General features: G+C 38.2%; 2 protein-coding genes across 2 annotated transcripts in view; one reads left to right on the forward strand and one right to left on the reverse strand.

Annotated features, from left to right (window-relative positions):
• TAFA2 (TAFA chemokine like family member 2) overlaps positions 1-20,400 on the reverse strand; it is a 555,918-nt gene extending 535,518 nt beyond the window's left edge. Inside the window, exon 1 of the mRNA XM_004276580.3 lies at positions 18,900-20,400. The gene's annotated coding sequence lies outside the window, so the exon portion shown is untranslated. The remainder of the gene's footprint in view (positions 1-18,899) is intronic.
• The window catches only part of USP15 (ubiquitin specific peptidase 15), a 692,408-nt gene that overhangs the window by 489,176 nt on the left and 181,797 nt on the right, over positions 1-21,435 (forward strand). The window lies entirely within an intron of this gene.

Below are 21,435 nucleotides of genomic sequence, written 5' to 3' on the forward strand. Positions count from 1 at the left end.
GAAATAGGCAGTCTACCTGGAAAAGAATTCAGAGTAATGATAGTAAAGATGATCCAAAATCTTGTAAACAGAATGGAGAAAATACAAGAAACTTTTAACAAGGATATAGAAGAACTAAAGAGCAAACAAACAATGATGAACAACACAATAAATGAAATTAAAAATTCTCTAGAAGGAATCAATAGCAGAATAACTGAGGCAGAAGAATGGATAAGTGACCTGGAAGATAAAATAGTAGAAATAACTACCACAGACCAGAATAAAGAAAAAAGAATGAAAAGAATTGAGGACAGTCTCAGAGACCTCTGGGACAACATTAAATGCACCAATATTTGAATTATAGGGGTCCCAGAAGAAGAGAAAAAGAAAAGGACTGAGAAAATATTTGAAGAGATTATAGTTGAAAACTTCCCTAATATGGGAAAGGAAATAGTCAATCAAGTGCAGGAAGCACAGAGTCCCATACAGGATAAATCCAAGGAGGAACACGCCAAGACACATATTAATCAAATTATCAAAAATTAAATACAAAGAAAAAATATTAAAAGCAGCAAGGGAAAAATAACATACAAAAATCCCCATAAGGTTAACAGCTGATCTTTCAGCAGAAACTCTGTAAGCCAGAAGAGAGGAACACTCCCAAATTCATTCTACGAGGCCACCATCACCCTGATACCAAAACCAGACAAAGATGTCACAAAGAAAGAAAACTACAGGCCAATATCACTGAGGAACATAGATACAAAAATACTCAGCAAAATACTAGCAAACAGAATCCAACAGCACATTAAAAGGATCATACACCTTGATCAAGTGGAGTTTATTCCAGGAACGCAAGGATTCTTCAATATATGCCAACTGATCAATGTGACACACCATATTAACAAATTGAAGGAGAAAAACCATATGATCATCGTAATACATGCAGAGAAAGCTTTTGACAAAATTCAACACCCAGTTATGATAAAAACCCTCCAGAAAGTAGGCATAGACGGAACTTGCGTCAACATAATAAAGGCCATATACAACAAACCCACAGCAAACATCATTCTCAATGGTGAAAAACTGAAAGCATTTCATCTAAGGTCAGGAACAAGACAAGGATTTCCACTCTCACCACTATTATTCAGCATAGTTTTGGAATTTTTAGTTACAGCAATCAGAGAAGAAAAAGAAATAAAACGAATCCAAATCGGAAAAGAAGTAGAGCTGTCACTGTTTGCAGATGACATGAGGCTATACATAGAGAAGCCTAAAGATGCTACCAGAAAACTACTAGAGCTAATCAGTGAATGTGGCAAAGTTGCAGGATACAAAATTAACGCACAGAAATCTCTTGCATTCCTATACACTAATGATGAAAAATCTGAAAGAGAAATTAAGGAAATACTCCCATTTACCACTGCAACAAAAAGGGTAAAATATGTAGAAATAAACCTACCTAAGGCAACAAAAGACCTGTATGCAGAAAACTATAAGACACTGATGAAAGAAATTAGAGATGATACAAACAGATGGAGAGATATACCATGTTCTTGGATTGGAAGAATCAACATTGTGAAAATGGCTATACTACCCAAGGCAGACTACAGATTCACTGCAATCCCTATCAAATTACCAATGGCATGTTTTACAGAACTAGAACAAAAAATCTTAAAATTTGTATGGAGACACAAAAGACCCCAAATAGTCAAAGCAGTCTTGAGGGAAAAAAAGAGAGCTGGAGGAATCAGGCCCCCAGACTTCCTACTGCACTACAAAGCTACAGTCATCAAGACAGTATGGTACTGGCACAAAAACAGAAGTATAGGTCAATGCAACAGGATAGAAAGCCAAGAGATAAACCCATGCACATATGGTCACCTTATTTTTGATAAAGGATGCAAGAATATACAATGGAGAAAAGATAGCCTCTTCAATAAGTGGTGCTGGGAAAACTGGACAGCTACATGTAAAAGAATGAAATTATAACACTCCCTAAAACCATACACAAAAATAAATTCAAAATGGATTACAGACCTAAATGTAAGTCCAGACAGTATAAAACTCTTAGAGGAAAACATAGGCAGAACACTCTATGACATAAATCACAGCAAGATCCTTTTTGACCACCTCCTAGAGAAATGGAAATAAAAACAAAAATAAACAAATGGGACCTAATGAAACTTAAAAGCTTTTGCACAGCAAAAGAAAACATAAACAAAATGAAAAGACAACCCTCAGAATGGGAGAAAATATTTGCAAATGAAGCAACTGACAAAGGAGTAATCTCCAAAATTTACAAGCAGCTCACGTAGCTCAATATCAAAAAAACAAACAACCCAATCCAAAAATGGGCAGAAGACCTAAATAGACATTCGTCCAAAGAAGATATACAGATTGCCAATAAACACATGAAAGGATGCTCAACATCACTAATCATTAGAGAAATGCAAATCAAAACTACAATGAGGTATCACCTCACACCACTCAGAATGGCCATCATCAAAAAATCCACAAACAATAAACGCTGGAGAGGGTGTGGAGAAAAGGGAACCCTCTTGCACTGTTGGTGGGAATGTCAATTGATACAGCCACTATGGAGAACAGTATGGGGGTTCCTTAAAAAACTAAAAATGGAACTACCATACGACCCAGCAATCCCACTACTGGGCATATGCCCTGAGAAAACCATAATTCAAAAAGAGTCATGTACCACAATGTTCACTGCAGCTCTATTTACAATAGCTAGGACATGGAACCAACCTAAGTGTCCATCAACAGATGAATGGATAAAGAAGATGTGACACATATATACAATGGAATATTACTCAGCCATAAAAAGAAACAAAATTGAGCTATCTGTAGTGAGGTGGATGGACCTAGGGTCTGTCATACAGAGTGAAGTAAGTCAGATAAAAACAAATACCATATGCTAACACATATATATGGAATCTAAAAAAGAAAACAAAAAAAAATGGTTCTGAAGAACCTAGGCGCAGGACAGGAATAAAAACGCAAAAGTAGAGAATGGACTTGAGGACACGGGGAGGGGGAAGGGTAACCTGGGACGAAGTGAGAGAGTTGCAATGACCTTATATATACCACCAAATGTAAAATAGATAGCTAGTGGGAAGCAGCCGCATAGCACAGGGAGATCGGCTCGGTGCTTTGTGATCACCTAGACGGGGGGGATAGGGAGGGTGGGAGGTAGACACAAGAGGGAGGAGATATGGGGATATATGTATATGCATAGCTGATTCAGTTCGTTATACAGCAGAAAATAACACACCATTGTAAAGCAATTATACTCCAATAAAGATGTTAAAAAAAAAAGAATGATCATAGAAGTAGGAAGAGAGCCACAAATATTGTTCAATCAGCCTGTGGTGGGTGGGAAGTTGAGTTGGAAAAGAAGGTAATGGTCATCTAAATCAAATGTCAGAGAAATCAAATAAAATGAATCCTAAATAAAATCCACTGGGTCAAAACTTTAATTTTCCCATAAAGAAGTTCAAAGAAAACTAACTTAATAAAAGGTCCATCTACCATTTGAATGCCTCCAAAATAATGCTCTCCTGGAATCTGTCCAGTTGCACTTTCATGAACACCCCAATGTTAGAAATTTACCACTTTCTAAATCTCTTAATTTTTAGACAGCTCTAAATATTACAAATTTTTTCTCCTTTTGAATCAAAATCTTCCTCCTTATATGTCTTTCCACTGATACAACACTATTTTCTAAATATTTGAAGATACAGCCTTACCCTGAATGGCAAATATATTTGTGTGTATATGTATATATATACATAACATGTTTGTGTATTGGCTATCTCTCCTACTAGATTATAAACTCCAAGAAGTAAGGAAACTCTCTGCTTTACTAAGTATCACATAGCATAGTGCCTGACACATAGCAGTTTAATCACATAAACAATGATTAAATGAATACATATATTGACAAATAGTGTATTAAACTCTAGAATAAATTACTGAATGAAATTTTAGCATTCTTTTCTCTGTAGATTTTTTTTTCCTTAATTGGATCAAGGTTATGTGATCAATGTTCACATAACTTTCTAAATCAGTGTAAGAGAGACAGATTAGGTGCCCTCTGAAATGCCCTTTCAGAACTTTGATTCTATAAAAGCTGACAAAGATTATCTGTAGTGGAAGCATAGCATTGGGAAATCAGAAAAAAGAGGTTCCAGACCTGGGTCTGCCACTATTTCTGTGCTCTTCAGCAAATCTAGCTGCTTCTCTGGTCCTTGAGAACTCATTTATATAAAGTGAGGCTTTTGGATTCTACTATATATACTCCAAGGTTTTTTCCTGATTTAAAACTATAAGATTATGGCAGGGGGAGGGGTTGAATCAGGTGTAAATGTTATAATAAAATGAGAAAATATATAAAAATAGAAAAATACTTGAAATGCCTACTCATTGCTCTGATTATATCATTTCTTTAAACTTCACATTTTTCTTCCTTTCTAAAGTTATTGTGTATCTACAATAAACTCCTTTTATACCACATTTTCACTTTGCCATATCCCCAGTCATTTGAAATAAAACTGCCCTGTCATCTTCAACAAAGTGGCTCTTCAAATGAAAGTACATTGTTGTTTGTTATGATTTTAAATCTTATCTTTCACAAGAGGCCTTTCTCTTAGTATAACAAAACTTTCTAGCTGGGGCTTTTTATAGTTTTAGAGTGCAATCTATAATGATACTTAAATTATTGATAATTAAGATAAATTATCACCAACTACTAATCCATTCTAGAAGCAATAATTATATCAATAATTCAGACTAAGAAACTGAAGTAAACAAAGAGCATATAAAACATTATATATATATATATTCTGAATATATATACACATATATATGCTTACTTTGCATGATACCTCTCATTTAAAAAATAAAGAAGATTCAATATGTTCCCATCCCTTTCCAACACTGAGTTTTAAAGACAGATTCAAAAGAAAATATAACGTAGCTATTGCATAATACAGTACTCCTCCTTTGATTTGGTCATCATATTAAACACATCCGTAACCTTCAAGAATAGGAACCTACTATTCATATGACCATAGAATGTCTGCTGCCTGTATTATCATATTATTAGGAAAAAAGTCCATTTACAGATATATTTTCTGTTTTACTCAAAAAGGGATTATCTGAATTCTGCCAATACAATTAATGTTTTCATGAAGCTTTGTCATTAATCAGAAATTTAGAAGAATGCATTGTTCAATACTCACCAAGCATTTAACATCTAATTAGTCTCATACTGATGTTCTACAGAGGCAACTGAGCTCTACATCCGGGACTGCTGCATAGGCTATTCCCACCCTACCTTTAAGAAACACATTTTCTTACATAGCAAAGAGCGAAGAAAGATTTTTCTAAGATAAATATGATAGAATGTTCCAGCCTGAATTTAAATTCCAGAAAAAGACACACTTTAGCTCACATTTGTTTAGAAGTTAGAGTTTTTATCAATTCAAAGGTACAAATATAGGAGTATGTGAATGAATTTTTCAAATTTTCTTGAATGCTAGATCTTTATCTCATTACTTAATAAAATTTCTTATCAAATGGAATTAGAGAATCATAGAAGGCTACATATGGGAAATCTGAGAGATATTCAAAGAATGCTATGGACGTTACAGTGTAATTTTAATGATACTATTCTAAACTTAGAGAGGTAGGACCTACTTAGGTCGTCTAGATAGAAATAATTTGAAACAAGACAATTCTTTAACCAGCAGTTTGTTAAGCAGAATGAGTCTACTATTCTAACAAGTATGACTGAGATGCAGTACTATATGGTTAAAAACTCAGCTCTGAAGCTAGGGTGTATGATTCAAGACTTGTCTGATTCTTAAAAGCTATACAGCCTTGGTCAAGTCACTTATTTATAAAATAGGGATAACAGTAGCACCTTCTTCTGGAATTACTGTGTATACTAGATGAGAGGATTCATGTAAAGTGTTTGGCACAGTGCCTGGAACATCGTGAATGCTCAACTTTTTAATTTTTCAAATGTCTACAGATCTCCACAAAGAGTAAAGACCACAGGGGAAAGTCTCTATCCCCTCACAGTGTGCTTGTCCATGACAGCTCTGCAGGGGCACAGCCTTAATACAATGATCTCCAGGGTTAGCAGAGGGGAAAATAGAAATAAGAAACGCCAGGCATCCTCCCCACTTTCCTCCATTGCTCTCTCTTCCTGCTATCATCAGCTTCTCTACACAGCAGATCATTACAGGAAAGGTGGACCTCATGGTTTATGAGGCCAAGTTGCAGCAAGCTGAACAAAAGTCCAAAGAGAGAACAACAGAGAGAAAGGTGAGTCTTCTTTCTGAAATTAGAAAGAGCTGAGATTCTTTTATATATGTTATTGCTCCCCAGGGCTCTCTCCTTGGTGTTTATACAACACTCTTCCTGGAGATCTCATCTAGTTAGGTTTCAACAGCAACATGTACACTGATAACTTCCAAATCTCTATGTCTAAACCGTAATTCTGTCCTGAACACCCAACCCAAATTTATCACTACTTATTTAGATTTCCTCTTGAGTATCCCAAGGGCACCTCAAACTCAGAATACTTAAAATTAAACCAACTATCTTCATCTAAATAGACTAGAGTAGCTTTGGGGATCTCACTGTATAAACAGCACTGGTCGCCCAAGCCAGGACCTATTCTTGACCCTTTCCCTCTTCGGCACATTCCGTCTCCAGGACCAATTGGTTCCATCTCCTACCTCTAAATTGTGCCTTTTCTTCCTCCCTTCTTCCAACATTTTTTGTCAAACTCTTGCCAATTCTCACTAGCTCTCTAGCTGGTCTCCCTGGCTTCCTATTCTGGACGCCATGGAAACTCCCCTCTATAGTGCCATCAAAGGATCTTTCTAAATATCAGAGGAGGATGGGTCTGAAGAGGGTCCTCAGAACTAAAAGCCTGGCAGTGTGTATAATAGGTCATTAATTTTGTTACAATTCTTCTTAGAGAGGCTATGAAAGTGGACATAAACTACATAAAGAAAAAGAGACTTTCTTTAATGTAACAAAGATGTACTGTTAAGAACTACAAAGGGTCTGAGATTTCTTATGCTACTTGGAAGCCTGCCATATTTTATGGATGCTGGCAAAAGACACAAGACTTCTGCGTCAGAGGACTTGTTACATAGCAAGAAGCACGAACATCACTTTCGAGTCAGTTCCCTTTGTCCGCAAGTCCCACAGGTGTGATACAAAGCAGCCCATATGTATGTTGCACATGCCTTGGTTTGTGGAACGTTGAGATTAGGAAATCTTTTATGATGGGCTACAAGCAGACATGCCCTTTGCCTTGGAGGGAGACATTATTTTATTATGCTGGACAGCAAGCAAATCTGCCCTGTGATTCAGAGGAAGACATTATCATCCAAGACTGATCACTTTCTAAACATCCTTAAAAAGATGTTATGGAACAAAAGGGTACTTAGTGTCTTGAGAGACCCAGGGAGAATTTTCTCCCAACAGATAGGCTTTGAATTCAAGCCAACCTCTTGGCACTCACTAGTTGTATGATTTTTTACCAGTCTCTATCAGTTTCCTCACCTGAAATTGAAGATAGCACTTATCCCTAACTCACAGCCATTTTAAACATCAAATGAAATCACATGCATTAAACTGTTTTATAAACAATACAGCAGCATACAAATGTTATTATTTATGCCTCTAGAACACACCATTGTTTATTATGAAGATAAAAAATATAGTATAACAAAATTAAAGATCAATTAATAACACACTTAGTAACCGCCTGAATATTCTAGAGTAGGCTTAGGTAGTACAAATTGAAGAATAAAACACATTTCTAGATCAAAAATTTCACAGTCTAGGAAGGAAGCAGACAGGGCAGTGTCTAAGATATGTTCAGGGGACAGAATAGAAGCACAGAAGGATGACCTATGGTCATCACTGACTTATAGAGCTTAGAGAGATCTAAGTAATCATTAAATCCAATCATCTTATTTACCACTGAGAAAAACTGATGACAAAAATGTTCAGTAACTTTTTTCAGGGTTGACTACATGCAGGTGAGGTCAGAACTAGGATCCATTCCTTCTGACTTTTAGTTTGGTTTAAAAAAACGAAAAAAACAAAAAACAAAAAAACCTGACAGAAATTTCTTATTCCTGGACAGTTTTGACAAGATCAAGAGGGAAAAATTGGTTTGGCACCATACATCTTTCCCTCCTCTGTAACTTTACTTTAGCTTGTTGCCACTTTACCTCTTTGTTCCCCAAGGATTACAATGGATGTACTCTTTGTCTTTTTCCTTCTCTCAAAGGTCAGTTATTTCCTCTTTTTGTTGTATAAAAATTCTAGCTAGAACGAACCTCCCCCTTCTGACCCTTTTCCTTCCCTTTCACTCCATCTGACCTCCTATCTAATACCTTTTCCCCATCATATCCTACAAAATGCTAACCCTGCCACCTTTATAATCCCTGATTGCCAGTTATTCAGTCTGCTTTTTGCTTTCCTTTCACTCCGGTCTGCCATACCATCTACCCAGTGAACTTGAAGCAGATTTCACAAAATACAAAATGAAATATTAGCCACAAACCCTGAGGCCCATTTTAAAGAGTAGAGGTAATCAGCGGCTAGGAAAAGATTCTAGTCAAGGGAGACCATAGCTCACACAGTCTTCCCAGAAATATAACAGAAACTTTGCTCCAAGGCAAAGTTTCACCAATATACAATAAGTTGATTTTAATTCTACTTATGGATTTTGAAAATCTTTCAGTACTATACAGTACCTAAAGTTTTCATTAATCTCATATTTGAGATTGGGCTGGGAAAGAAGTATAGATCTGTCTTTTTCAATAAGTCCCACAGTGTCCGTAGCTCAATAGCCTTAGATCTTAATTATAAAAGTATGAGTGTTTTTGGACAATACAGAGAAAAATCATATCCCTTCAATTTAAACTCTGTCCTTTGACTCATTAAAAAGTTCCAAAAATATACTTTATATTTTAAAGAGTGAAGACATTATATTTAAGGGTTTTGAGCAGTTTTTTAAGTATATAGGAATGCTAATCTAACCAGTTTAATGCAACCTTTTAAAATAAAGACAATGCAATAATTCAACTTTAAGTTTTTAATGATATAATGAGTTGACTTTTTTTGGTTTTATAATACACATGAGTTTGCTTCATATTCAAATACAGTCAAAGAATTTTAATTTTGTGAAATTATCTATGGTGCAAGCATTTAAAAGCTTTGCTTAACCCCGAAGGACTAAAATAAAATCAATACTTGAATACATACTATCTGTACTAAATAGCATTTAAAATTATAACACCAGTAATTTTCAACATGATTGAAGCCAAGAACAATGATATCACAGTCAACAGTGTTCCTGAAGGTGAAATAAGTAAATGTGGTTCATGATAAATTATGAAAACGGTAATTATGTAGATAAGAAAAAACGGCTTTAAATTCCCTAATGAATGACACTGACAAGAGTAATCAAAATATATTCCATATGTGATTAACAACACTTAAATCTGACGTTGACAAATATTATTTAATTCAAACAACAGTAGAATCACAAGCATATGTAGTCTCTAAACCTCCAGGTTACAATAAATTGTAGAAAGAATGGGAATATCGGTCAGCATGCTCATTTTGTTTTTGTCCTTGCTGTTTCGCCTAGAATGTATTTATTTTTTAATGCTAATATACCTTTCAGGTCAGAGATGGAAAGTGCGGGTCAAAATAAATGCTCTCTCTCTCACACACACACACAACAAACACACAATTAGAATAAATGACAGTTCTTCATAGAACACTTCCTCACACACTGAAGAAACAAACAAAAAGACATTCTATCAATATGAACTATTGATCATTTTCCCATTAAATTTATTAGGTGCCAGACACTGTGCAAAGCACCAGGAATCAATAGAAACACGTTAAACATGGTTCTGCCTCACAGAGCTTACAGTCTAATGGACTCAGTAAAATCAATTCATATCATTACTCAGCTATAAGCAAAGCTATTCAATATAACAGAAACGTCTATTAAAAGCACTTAAAAGAAACTGAGTACAATTTAATAGCATTACTATTACAAACTATATTAATCATACAACTTGCAAGAAAACAAATTGCTTCACTCTCTCAGACTGACATGTCTAAATCTAATCTCAGTTTATAATTAATATACCAGAATAAGAAAACATGTAAGAATTTCCAGGGCATTGATAAAACTGGCAACAAAATTTTTTGAACTGAGCTCGTGACATGAGACCCAGGTCTTTTCTCAATAGATTAGAGTCACACATCTGAGCTACGACACTTCTGGCATTAGTAAAACTGGTTTAGTGAAAATACTATTAATAAAATATGAAGAAGTTAAACTCCCTAAATGATAAGCTATTATGTTTTCAATACTAAATTGAACACTTATGAATTCTGTGCTCAGATTAAAGAGCCTTTGAGAAAAGTGTTTAGAGCCAGTGGCCAGGTTTATGCTGCTTACTACAAGGAGAAACCTGTCTGAGAAGTAAGAATTGGAGGCTTCCAACCTTTCTGTGTGCGTGAAATGAAACTCAGTGGTAAAGAAGCTCTCTAAAGCCTTGCGACTCAAGTACCACCCGCATTAGCTTCACCCAGGAGCTTGTTAGACATGCAGAATCTCCAGGCCCCACTGCAGAACCTGCATTTTAGCAAAATTCCCCCAGATGATTAGTGTGCGTGTCAAAGTTTAAGAAGCACCGATCTAAAGGGGTAGGTTTTACTTAACTATAGAGCCATTCCAACTATCTGGCATAAACTTAAACTTCTGTATTCCCAGCACATCTCCTAAACCCTCCAAGGTACCACCAGCTTCAAGGTGAGTTCAGCAACAATGAGTCAATCAGAAGAAAAATAAAAACAGCGGTGAGATTGAACCACTCATTATTATCATTCAGCATCTCCAGCTGAGCCTTTTACTGTCAACCACCCTGGCTCCAGATGCAACTGGGGTTGGAGGATTGTGCCTACAGAGGACAGAAGGGCAGGCATACACATATCTCCCTAGCTAGCTGTCTTCACACATCCCTCTGTCAACAGTGACACAGTCACGTTGCAGGCCCTTAGCCTGCATATGGCCCACAGATATGTCTGTTGGCCCACACAGTATTTCAATTTTGAATTTAATACCATCATTTATAAATCTGAAATTTTCACATTAAAAAATCTGCACATCTAAGTTCTCTTCTACAAATCATGGCAACACCAGACCCACATTCCGGCATGGCAACAAGTGGAGCCAAGGTTCGGCTATCCCACTCAGAATACCAGACTCTCCACTATTCCCTACGGTCTCCCCAACACTGTAGCTGAGGCTATGTGTCAGTGGCCATTTGTCATCTTCCATTTGGTCTGCTTCATTCATTCACATTCCCAGCCTGACTCCTATAGGCATTTGAATTTGCAACCCCTTTAAGAGGCTCTAGGAAGAATCATGTCACTGATCTCAAGTCATTCAGCCTATCTGAATTTCTTTCTTTCAGGTACGTAACTCAGGAAAAGGAGCTATTGTTTGTGTCACCCTTAGTTTGATCATTGATCTTGTGAGCTGGAATCAATCCACTGAACTACATTATTACCTCACCTTAAATACATACTGTGATATTTTTCTTCACAACTCATTCCAACTCAGACATTTTAACTATTTTAACTCTTTTCAGAACTGTACTTCACAGTTATAAATAAGAATTAATAGTAAGAGCAGATATAACACAAATACACTGTTGAACCATTCCTCCAGATTCATTTCAAAACCTCAAGTATTATACTAAAACAGTGAATTCTGTATCTTTGTCTTTTTTGTTTACTGCAATACTCCAAGCACCTAGAGAGTGTTCAATAAATATTTATTGAATAAATGAATGAACTTTCCCAAGGATTATAAATTCTCTAAAGTTCATATGTAGATTTTGAATGAATGTGTTTAATTATCAACAGGTATATGAAGATTATTCATTTGCTAACTAGTTCTGTTTGGGTTAATCAACCAAACCATTTTATCTCAGTGACTATGAAAACCAGCAGTAGAGAAGAGACATGTAACCTCAACAAGCCTAAGACTCATGGCCTATCGCAACTTGTTTTGCAACAAAACAGCATCATGCAAACTAGGGAAAATGGATAAACAGAATAAGAGTTAGTCTGATTCAATTTTATATCCCTACATCTATAGTCTTTAGTCATCACCATAATCATCATTAACATCATCATCCCAATCAAATAAAGCTTAACTTTTACAAATTGCTTACTGAAAAGCATTTATGGAACTTTTACTGGTGCTCCAGGAACTTTTTGTGCTAGATGTCCCTTGACTTTCTGAATAAAGGTATGTCCTGGAATACTGTTATACTTCCCATACCATGATGTTTAGTACATCAGAATACAGGAAAAAATTACATTTTTTAATTATCTTGAAAATTTGACTGAAGCAAATATACTGCTGAGAAACTGAGGCACAGAGAAATAAATTGATTTTCTTGTGGTTACATGTTTATTTATTGGTAGAGTTAGAAAAGCATCTACAGAGCTCTCATCACTGCACCACATTGGTTTTATAATAGTCATTTTCAAAATTTATCTGCTAAACAAAATGCAAGCCAATGAATTTTAACCACTCAACAAATGATGTGATGAGCAAATATATCTTCAAACAGCAAAGTCTAAATTTTGACCCAGTTCTGGTGTATTTATAAACACACAATAATCAATCTAAAAGGAGTTTGCAATAATGCTAAATATGTATCTTAGGAAACTACTATGATACAACATTTCAAGAACTAAGCCTGAAAAAAAAAAATTAGGTTAGAATTTTCCTCGAACTTAAAGCTGCCCCAAATGGGGCCTCTGGTTTCTGGAGTATGAGATTTCAATGCCCTTTCACTCTCCCCTTGGGCTTTGGATTGCCTGACTTAAAGGTGGATCATCTATCTCCTTTCTCCTTTTATACCATAAAAGAGAGCTAAAGTTAGAGCTGTTTCGCTCAATTCAACTCAACTTTCTGAAGAAAATACAAACAAAAGCAGGACCACGTCACTGCTACTGATATGTCTGACGGCCATTCTAAGGAGGAATTTCCTGAACTCTTCAGCACCAACAAATTTGAGTATGCCATCCATCATACACCTACAACAAGGAAAACTAAACTGAGAAAGAAATGGTAACAATAGCTAGGTTTTCCCACCTTAAATGAATTTGGAACTGTCATAAACTAATATAAATTAAAAATATAAGTACATATGTTGTTTTCCTCAAATGATCTGAACTGACCACTTCTGAATTCTTCTGATCTGAACAATCACAAATTTGCTACATCGCTCCATAAAGCTCTATTATTTGAGTAGACCCAAGTTTTAGGGCTGTCAAAGGCCTGCTCTCTTGAAGAACCCATTCTAACAAAGTCTCAGTGCTCTATTAATAGGTTGAGGTTTTGTTATTAAGATTCCTATGACTACATAACCCATTTTTAGTTGCCTGCCTTTGCTTACTCCAATCCATCAAGACAAAAAATATGAAGCCAGAAAAATGCAGACTAGGACAAATAACACACCTTGCGTTTCTTATATAGATGGTCTTTTTCATAATAGAGCAGGAGAGAGAAAGCACATTTACTTCCTCCAATATTTAAGTACAATTCTCACTGGAATCTCCAAGAAGGATGTTAAAAAAAAAAGGGGAGAACAACTCAGCCGAACCAAATAAAACCATGGCACAGTTTTTACATATAAATAATAATTTTCAGTGGTCAGTTTTTTTGCACCAGAAATAATCCATTTGTATATTCATAGCCCAGGCCATTCTGCTTGAAAACTTTCATTCCAAAGCACATATACACTTTTCCAAAAATCTTCTGTCATAGTGCCTGCTGTGGATACCTTCATGAATTCACTTATAAAGAGGGACATAATCTGCCATGATCTGTTCTGTATTATTAAACTCAACAGAAAGCTCTATATGCAGCAACAGGAGGCCACAGGCAATTAACACTGCAAACTGTAAGGTTTAGAATCTTTGCATGCACATGCATGCAATTATACAGTGACTAGTTCATAGCAGCAAAAAAAAAAAAAAAAACTCATAAAAATATTTAGTAAAACAAACCTTTGCACTTCCCGGGCTTTAGGTGAAGAGTTAGCTTTACGTAGCACAAGGATAAAAGAGCAAAGAAGACCTGTTTGGCAGATTGTCCCCATTTTGTCAAAGTACTAAATTTAGCCTACCACCAGAATTGCTAAGAAGGCAACATTATCACATTATCCAGTCTCTCTGTAAAGAGTTTCCAAAATCTACTGTGTAGAAGGAGCATTATAAATATAAATTTAATTGATAAGTATGTTTGTGCTGTTGCTAGGGGAAAGGGGGATGTACCTTTGCTAACTGGCCATTCAGGGGAAATCATAAAATAATTACAGGTACTACGGAGTAATTTAGGAGACTGAAGGAAGTGATTAAAAGGACTTTATCTAATATAAACATATAAACTATGATTCCCTAGCTATATTTCATACCCTATAGGGATAATTGTGAATAAAATGGAATACTCTCCTTATAGCTTATAGAGTCATGTCTCATCTGAATCCCAAGTTACCTGAAAGTCTTATATTTTTCAATGGTAATAATAATCAATTGCCTAAATATGCTAGATTTTCACTGATTCCAGTGACTAGGTGGCCTAGTTACAGCACAGGATGAAGTCCAACAAAGACGTGGTATACACATTGGAAGTGGGTGCATTTAGGAAATTTAACAAATTTGGAGTATAATATCAATGTTTCTGGAAATTCTGTAGATACCATTTGAAACCAGAATAGTATGCGCGAATGTAACACACGGTTTCTGTTTTGACTGTGAAGGCACATATTTAATAAAGACAGAATACAGCTGTATTCACTGTTTAAAATGTGTTGAGATTTCTAGTCATAGTGTCAATAAACACATCCCAAAGCACCCCTACACAGAGAACAAAACTGATTTTTTTTTTTTGCATTTGTAGCCTAATGAATAAAAATATCTCCAAAAAACTGAAGAGAAAAAATACTGCCTGCAACAGTGGCTCAAAAAGTAAAACTCAATTATAAATGACGTTGTTAAACCATGGTTACCCAGCTGCACTGTAGGTCAGACCATGTAAAATAGTGAAAAACTAGGTACCTTAAAAACGTAGACATTTTTTAAAAAGTCATTCCCTCCCCCTTCAATACTAAACCAGTATTTTACATGGATCCCATTAAAAGCATATGTATGTATGTATGCATGAGATTAGATTCATATTGCAGAGAAAAGTATTGAAATACCACTTTTCTTCACATTCCAATGAAGTCTAACCATTCCCCTTAAAATTTCTGTTAAGAATAAGCAGAAGATAAGAATTGTTAGCTATATTTCACTGACAGGGCACTGAATCACTGTGCCAAATGAATAGAATCAGATTTTCTAAAAATTACCCAGTAAGTCAGTGGTCAATGACAACTAAAAACCTAAACTAATTTCTAGGTCTCTGTTTGCTAGGCCCACCTTTCCACCTCCCCTGTTTCAGACTGCACTCCAAACCCAAAGTAAAACTGTTCTCTAAAAAGACTTACAGTAACTCATTGTGAGACTATTCCTCCTCTTCCAGTGATACAGTTCCATGTGCTCTAAGTAATTCAAACTAAACCAAAGAATTTTCCAACAAAATAGCAAAGTCACCATATTACATGGCATTAAAATCAATGATTCATAAGCAAGATACAGGATGTGAAATGCTGTGCAGGTATGTGGACCAGACATGCGGCTGATTCGGCTGGCTTGGCCTTCATATCTAGCAGCAATCTGTGTTACTGCGTTTCTTCTCCTTGTTTTGGTGGAGCCCTAGTAATAACAAGTTGATGAACTGCATTTGTAAATGTCAGTTATAGATCAAAGGGGGCTATGTTAGATTCTTATTTTACTTCAACTTATGGTTTTTCACCTAGAAAACAAAACTGCATTGCACAGTAAAGTTCCTTATTTTTACTTGACTCTTCAATGAACAAAACAGCTGCAGAATAATGCGATTTAATGAGGCATTCCTAATAAAATACTGGAGAAGTAAAAGCAGGGGCACTGAACTGTTTCTGGTTGTTTCATCTTCTCAAATGTATTAGAAATAACTGATGACACTTGGGAACATTCCTAGTTTGGGACATGCATTAAAGAGGCAAATGCCCATTAGTTTGCTGCCACAGCTGAACTTAGACAGAATCTGACAGTACCTTTTATTAGGACCCATGATATAAAAAAAAAAAAAAAAAAAAAGTCTGGAAAATGCTGGAGAGGCACATCTTACCCTACCTGTATAGGATAATCCATAACCTGCAATTAGTGACAAATCAAACTTAAAATGCACTTTCAACATTTACGTATTCAAAAACACATTGTAAAGGATCATCATTAAAATACTAAAGATACCGAATCCAGGATGACTAAACCTTTCTGATATTATAAAAAATAACTTCCATAAAATCTTCTATCACCCCCTGAATTTCATCACTTCATAAATTTTTAAAAAGGAAAAGTGTCCATGTCTAAAAACAGATCTTTTTACAGCTGTTGTCATCACATTTTTATAACTCGGTGGTTAGTAAATACTGTAATGCAGTCTCCAAGCAATATGTACCTTTTTTGACATAGATCCATGGGATCTCAGTGAATCTTCACTCTCCGGTTTGTCACTTAAAATAGCTAATACTTTTCAGATTCAAAATCACACATACTCAGAAAGCTTAGGTTCCTTTTTAGCACAACTTGTAGCATTACAGGTGTTTGCTTTCACGTCGAGGTTTTTTGGTTCTTCCGTAAGAGACATATATCATAGCACTATGTATAAATATGTAAATTCAAGCATCCTAAATTACAAAACTGTATTAAAGGCAAGAATCAAGATTTCAGTCTCAAAAAATGCCTGATTTGAATAAAGCAACACACTAAAACTGTGTTCTGCCTCTTAAAAGTACTGTGTCTAAGCAGTTGGCAGTGTGACACTGCTTTCATAGTATTATGTCTATAAATAATGCAATCTAATTATTTTCATTGAAAATTAAGAAAATGCAAATAAAATGAGCTCCAGTGTGGTTCGTAATGGCCTTTCAATGGCTACGGATGGTTTTAAAAATTAGGACTCTAAAAAGGTCAGTATGCAAACAACTAACGGACCCGGGAAGAGATCCAGAACAAAGTAGGAAAAAGGGAAGATTAAATGTGTCTGATCATTTTTAAGGATCTCAGGTGCCAAATTTGAAACTGTAAAAGATTCACCAGTCTGAGAGCACATGTGCAAACATGGGAAGGCTGGAATCAATACAAATAATCTTAATGCCCTGGTTTTTAAAGGCTTTAGAAGTGTCTTCAGAATCCTTTGCTAGTTATTGCCATTTAGGACTTTACCCAGAAATCTTAATTACTCATTTGTCTTAACTTACATTGCCTAACAGAGCAGTTTTATAGTGTTAATTGATAATAGTCTGAATGTTGATGTCTCAAACAATCTAGTTGGGGAAGACAGGAACCAGATAATTATCATGCAGTCAATGGTCATTAAAATTTATCCTGTCACGAGTAAAAGACCCTTATACACCGACTGCTTTGCAGGTACTTTTCAGAGCAAAGGTTGCATACAGGTTTGTTTGGTTTTGTTTTTTTCAAGAATGATGCTTGCAAAATTCAAGAAGGTATTTAACACTCACAAAAAGAAGATATTTTCTTTTCTGTCTTATTGCCACAAGCCAAACTCACCCAGCACCAGGTGAAAACAGGCTAGCTATCCACTGTAGTGACTACACCTGTGATTCCACACAATTCAAGCAATCGTTTAACACTTGCTCAGGAGGTGGAATACTAACTAGAAAGCATCACGTCTACCACGGGGCTCTGCAAGTACCTACAGTTCCTCCTTTTCAAGTGGGGACTAGATAGCTCAGCCTGCAGTTCTAGGAGAAATAGGGCAATGGATCTCAAACTTTCCTTTACAAAGGCAGTTTCTGGAAATAACACGTTCCCCACTGACAAGTGAAGATCAGTGGCTTAAAGAAAACACCTCGGTGGAACCTGGCCTTTTGGAATAGAAGGGGGAAGGGACAGGAAAGCAGTGGGTCAGAAAAACCGTGTACTATTAGCAAGATTCTAGAGCCATCTATGCGGAAATAAATGAAAAACCGTTAGTTTCTCGAAGCTGTTCTTTTTCTGAACGCTGTTCCTAAAATGACCCTTGTCCTAAAGCTCTCCTGTAGTATCCTTTACTGAAGCTTTATCTCATTCAGTAGTAAAGCGTCCGGTACCAAATCTAAATAAACCTTTACACAGATGCGGCTCCAGAACTTATCAAGAAGATTCTTTATGAAAATGGTTAGAGGTGGAGAAATCGATAGCCACCCTCTACAGACAGGCCCGAGAATTAACTAATCAGAAGTGGACAGAAAGTGGAGATTTCAGAAAGGCGACCTGACATCCCATTGATCCTCCCTTGAACGCGACCCCCAACTTCTTTTTAGGAGTCCAAAATGGTTACGAACCGAGATTGGTTTGGTTGAGGGATCGAATTAAAACCCACTTCAACCTCGGCCGGGTCGCCCGTTGTGTTAAGAGAAATGGGGCACAGAAGAGAGGGAGGGCAAGGCTCTCGGAACCGTCTTTCACTTGCTCAGATCCCCTCTCGGCGTTCCTCTACCCCCGCCCATACTCTGGACGCCCAACCAGCATCCGCTATCACCTCTCGCCTTCCCCGGGCGAGCTCCCTACAGCCCCCGACCCCCGGAGAAGGGAGGGCTTCCGGGCCCCGGGTCCTCCAGCTGCCGCCCGAGTCCCCAGCGCCGGCGGCAGGCGCGGCTGGCACCTACCTGCAGCCCGGCTTCCTGGTGGCGGCAACACCTAGCGATGCTCCTGCAGCTTCCGCGGGCCCGCCCCAGCCTTATCGCTCTTGCATCGCTTCCAAGATGCCAATCCGCTGTCACCGTTCTGGGGCATAGGGAACCGAAGTCTGGTGGTGTGTGCTCGTGGAGGGCGTGTGAGTGTGGCCCCAAGCGTGCGTGTGTGTGCGCGCGTGTGTGTTTCCTCCTCCGAGAGCAAAGAGGGTTCAGAAATCTCTAGACATCCAAACTGGAATCCCCTTAAAGTGGGTGGAAGGTGGCGTGCGGGAGCCTCGTTTCTTTCCTCCTCTCGTTTTCACAAGTCAAAGTAATCAAAAGATTTGTTTACTGGGGAAACGCCGAAGTCCCGCTGCCCTCGCCAGCGCCCACGGTCGCCAGCGGTCCTCGCCGGATGCGCGCGGTGCGCTCAGCTCCTCACAATGCGAGAATCAAGGCGGTCTTGCAGCAGTTACCGCTCTTACTCCATCTCTGATTTGTTTGCTTTGAACGCCGAGTAAAGACTTTTCCTCCTGCCACACGTCGTCTCTGCCTCTCACACATACACACACTCACGCATACTCGGTTCCTTTTCCCCCTCCCTCCCTTTTTGCTCTCTGGGGAAAGGCAATTGGACGGAACAGTTCACCTTCAGAAAAGCAGCCTCCGCCACGTACTTCTCCAGTTTCCTGCCTCTCGTAGGTCCCGGGTCTCCGTTGTGCGCGAGTTGCTGGGGAGCTTCGGGGCAGGAAGGAGGAGAGGCTCTGAGCTCGGCAGTCTTCCGCCCGCGAGACGCTGGAGTTCCTCCGTCAGGCGCCCCTGTTCCCGCTTTTAGCAGATAGGTCCCAGCTGATGCCCTCTCGGAGACTTGGCGCCAAGTCCAATTAACAGCAACTCCTAACCAGCTGCAGACCCTCAATCCCGCCTCGAAGTGCTGCGGGCCGAGCCCCACGCAGCTCAACCGCTGCCCCTCTGGGCATCGTCGGCTGGGAGGAAGGGAAACCGCCGCTGTCCCCTTGTCCCCAGTACGCTGGGCACAGTCACCGCCGAGAAGGTGCGTGTTCCAACATCGAACACAAGCGAGCAGGGGCTGCCTGTGTCAGTTCGCTAAAGGAGGGGAGGGAGATGGGGCAGGGGAGGAGGCCGGGGAAACAAATCCGATCACCAGAACAAAAAGAATTAAGCGGTTTAGTAACCGAAGCCTCCTCTCCGCCGCCCACCCTAGGGCGCTGCACTGTCAAAAAACATTAGTGGTACCTTTTAGAAAGTCACCGTAGAGGGCAGAGCTCCCTGTTCCACCCAGACCCCTTATTCCACCCAGCCTGGACGTCCAGAGAGTCCGGAGTGACTGACTTCCCTGTATAGTACAAGGAGAACGCAGGGAGGAAACAGGTGCCAACACTCCAGGTTGAGTTAAGCAGGAAAATGCGAGGGCGGGACCAGGCGGCGTTGCCTCCCTCTGTCTCTCTCCCAACAGCCACCTCTGTTAGCAGCCGCAGCTGCTTCTGAGAGGAAACTGCGGTCTCGCAGAAAAAGAAAGAGGCAGTAAAAGATGAGAGGGCGGCAATTGGTATAAAAGCTGGACTATGTCTCCCTCTAGAGGGAGGCTCGGGTTAGAAAGCTTTACTGACTACGACTCCGATCTCTCCACAAAGAAAAAGAAAACAATATCGGTTCCAGGGAATTTTGTAGTTTTACAAATTCCAACCTCTAATGGATTTAGAGAGAGGATTTGCACTGCAGGCTTATGTAAGCAGAGTTCTTGCTAAAGGAACCTCTCCATATTTACAGAAATTTAATAGCAAGACGCTGGAAGGTCATGTCCTTACAGGTTTGGTCAATTTGGGTGTTGGTTTAAGCAGTATGCATACGAACTCAAGTGAAGAATCTTCTTAGACTCACTTTGATCAAGTCTGGCGATGAACAATACCTTAATCTAGTGATTAGAGGATTATGCAAAAATGAATAAGTAGTAATGATGAATTTAGAAAAAGAAAAGAAAATCTAAAGCAAAGAAATAGCATGCTGATCCAGGAAGTCTTACAAGCCCCTTACATCTAGGGATATCTCAAGGATCTTGCTTTGGAGCCAATATTCATACCTCTTATTTAACTAAACTAATCATTGTCAACTAAACTAACCAGACAAGGAGTTCAGGTTTTTTGAGCATCAGCTGCTGGCGTTCCTTGTCTGGTGCCTACAATAAACATTGCACTTTCTTTCACCAAAACCTGGTGTCAGTGGATTGGCTTTACGGCACCAGGGCAAGTGGACCCAAGTTTCGTTCGGTAACAATAGTGTCACAGATGTTATAATGTTTTGTTACTTCAGTCAAGTCCAAGCTAGGTTCCATCCATAACTTTAATATTTAGATTTTGTGAACTAACTATTTGAAAGTTTTCATTCAAAATATTTCTATATGAAACAACAAACTAGTGAATATAACAAAAAAGAAGCAGACTCAGATATAGAGGATAAACTAATGGTTATCAGTGGCAGTGGAGGAGCAATGCAGGGCTGGGGGAAAGAG

Source organism: Orcinus orca, chromosome 11, assembly GCF_937001465.1.
Source record: "Orcinus orca chromosome 11, mOrcOrc1.1, whole genome shotgun sequence".
Lineage (NCBI taxonomy): Eukaryota > Metazoa > Chordata > Mammalia > Artiodactyla > Delphinidae > Orcinus > Orcinus orca.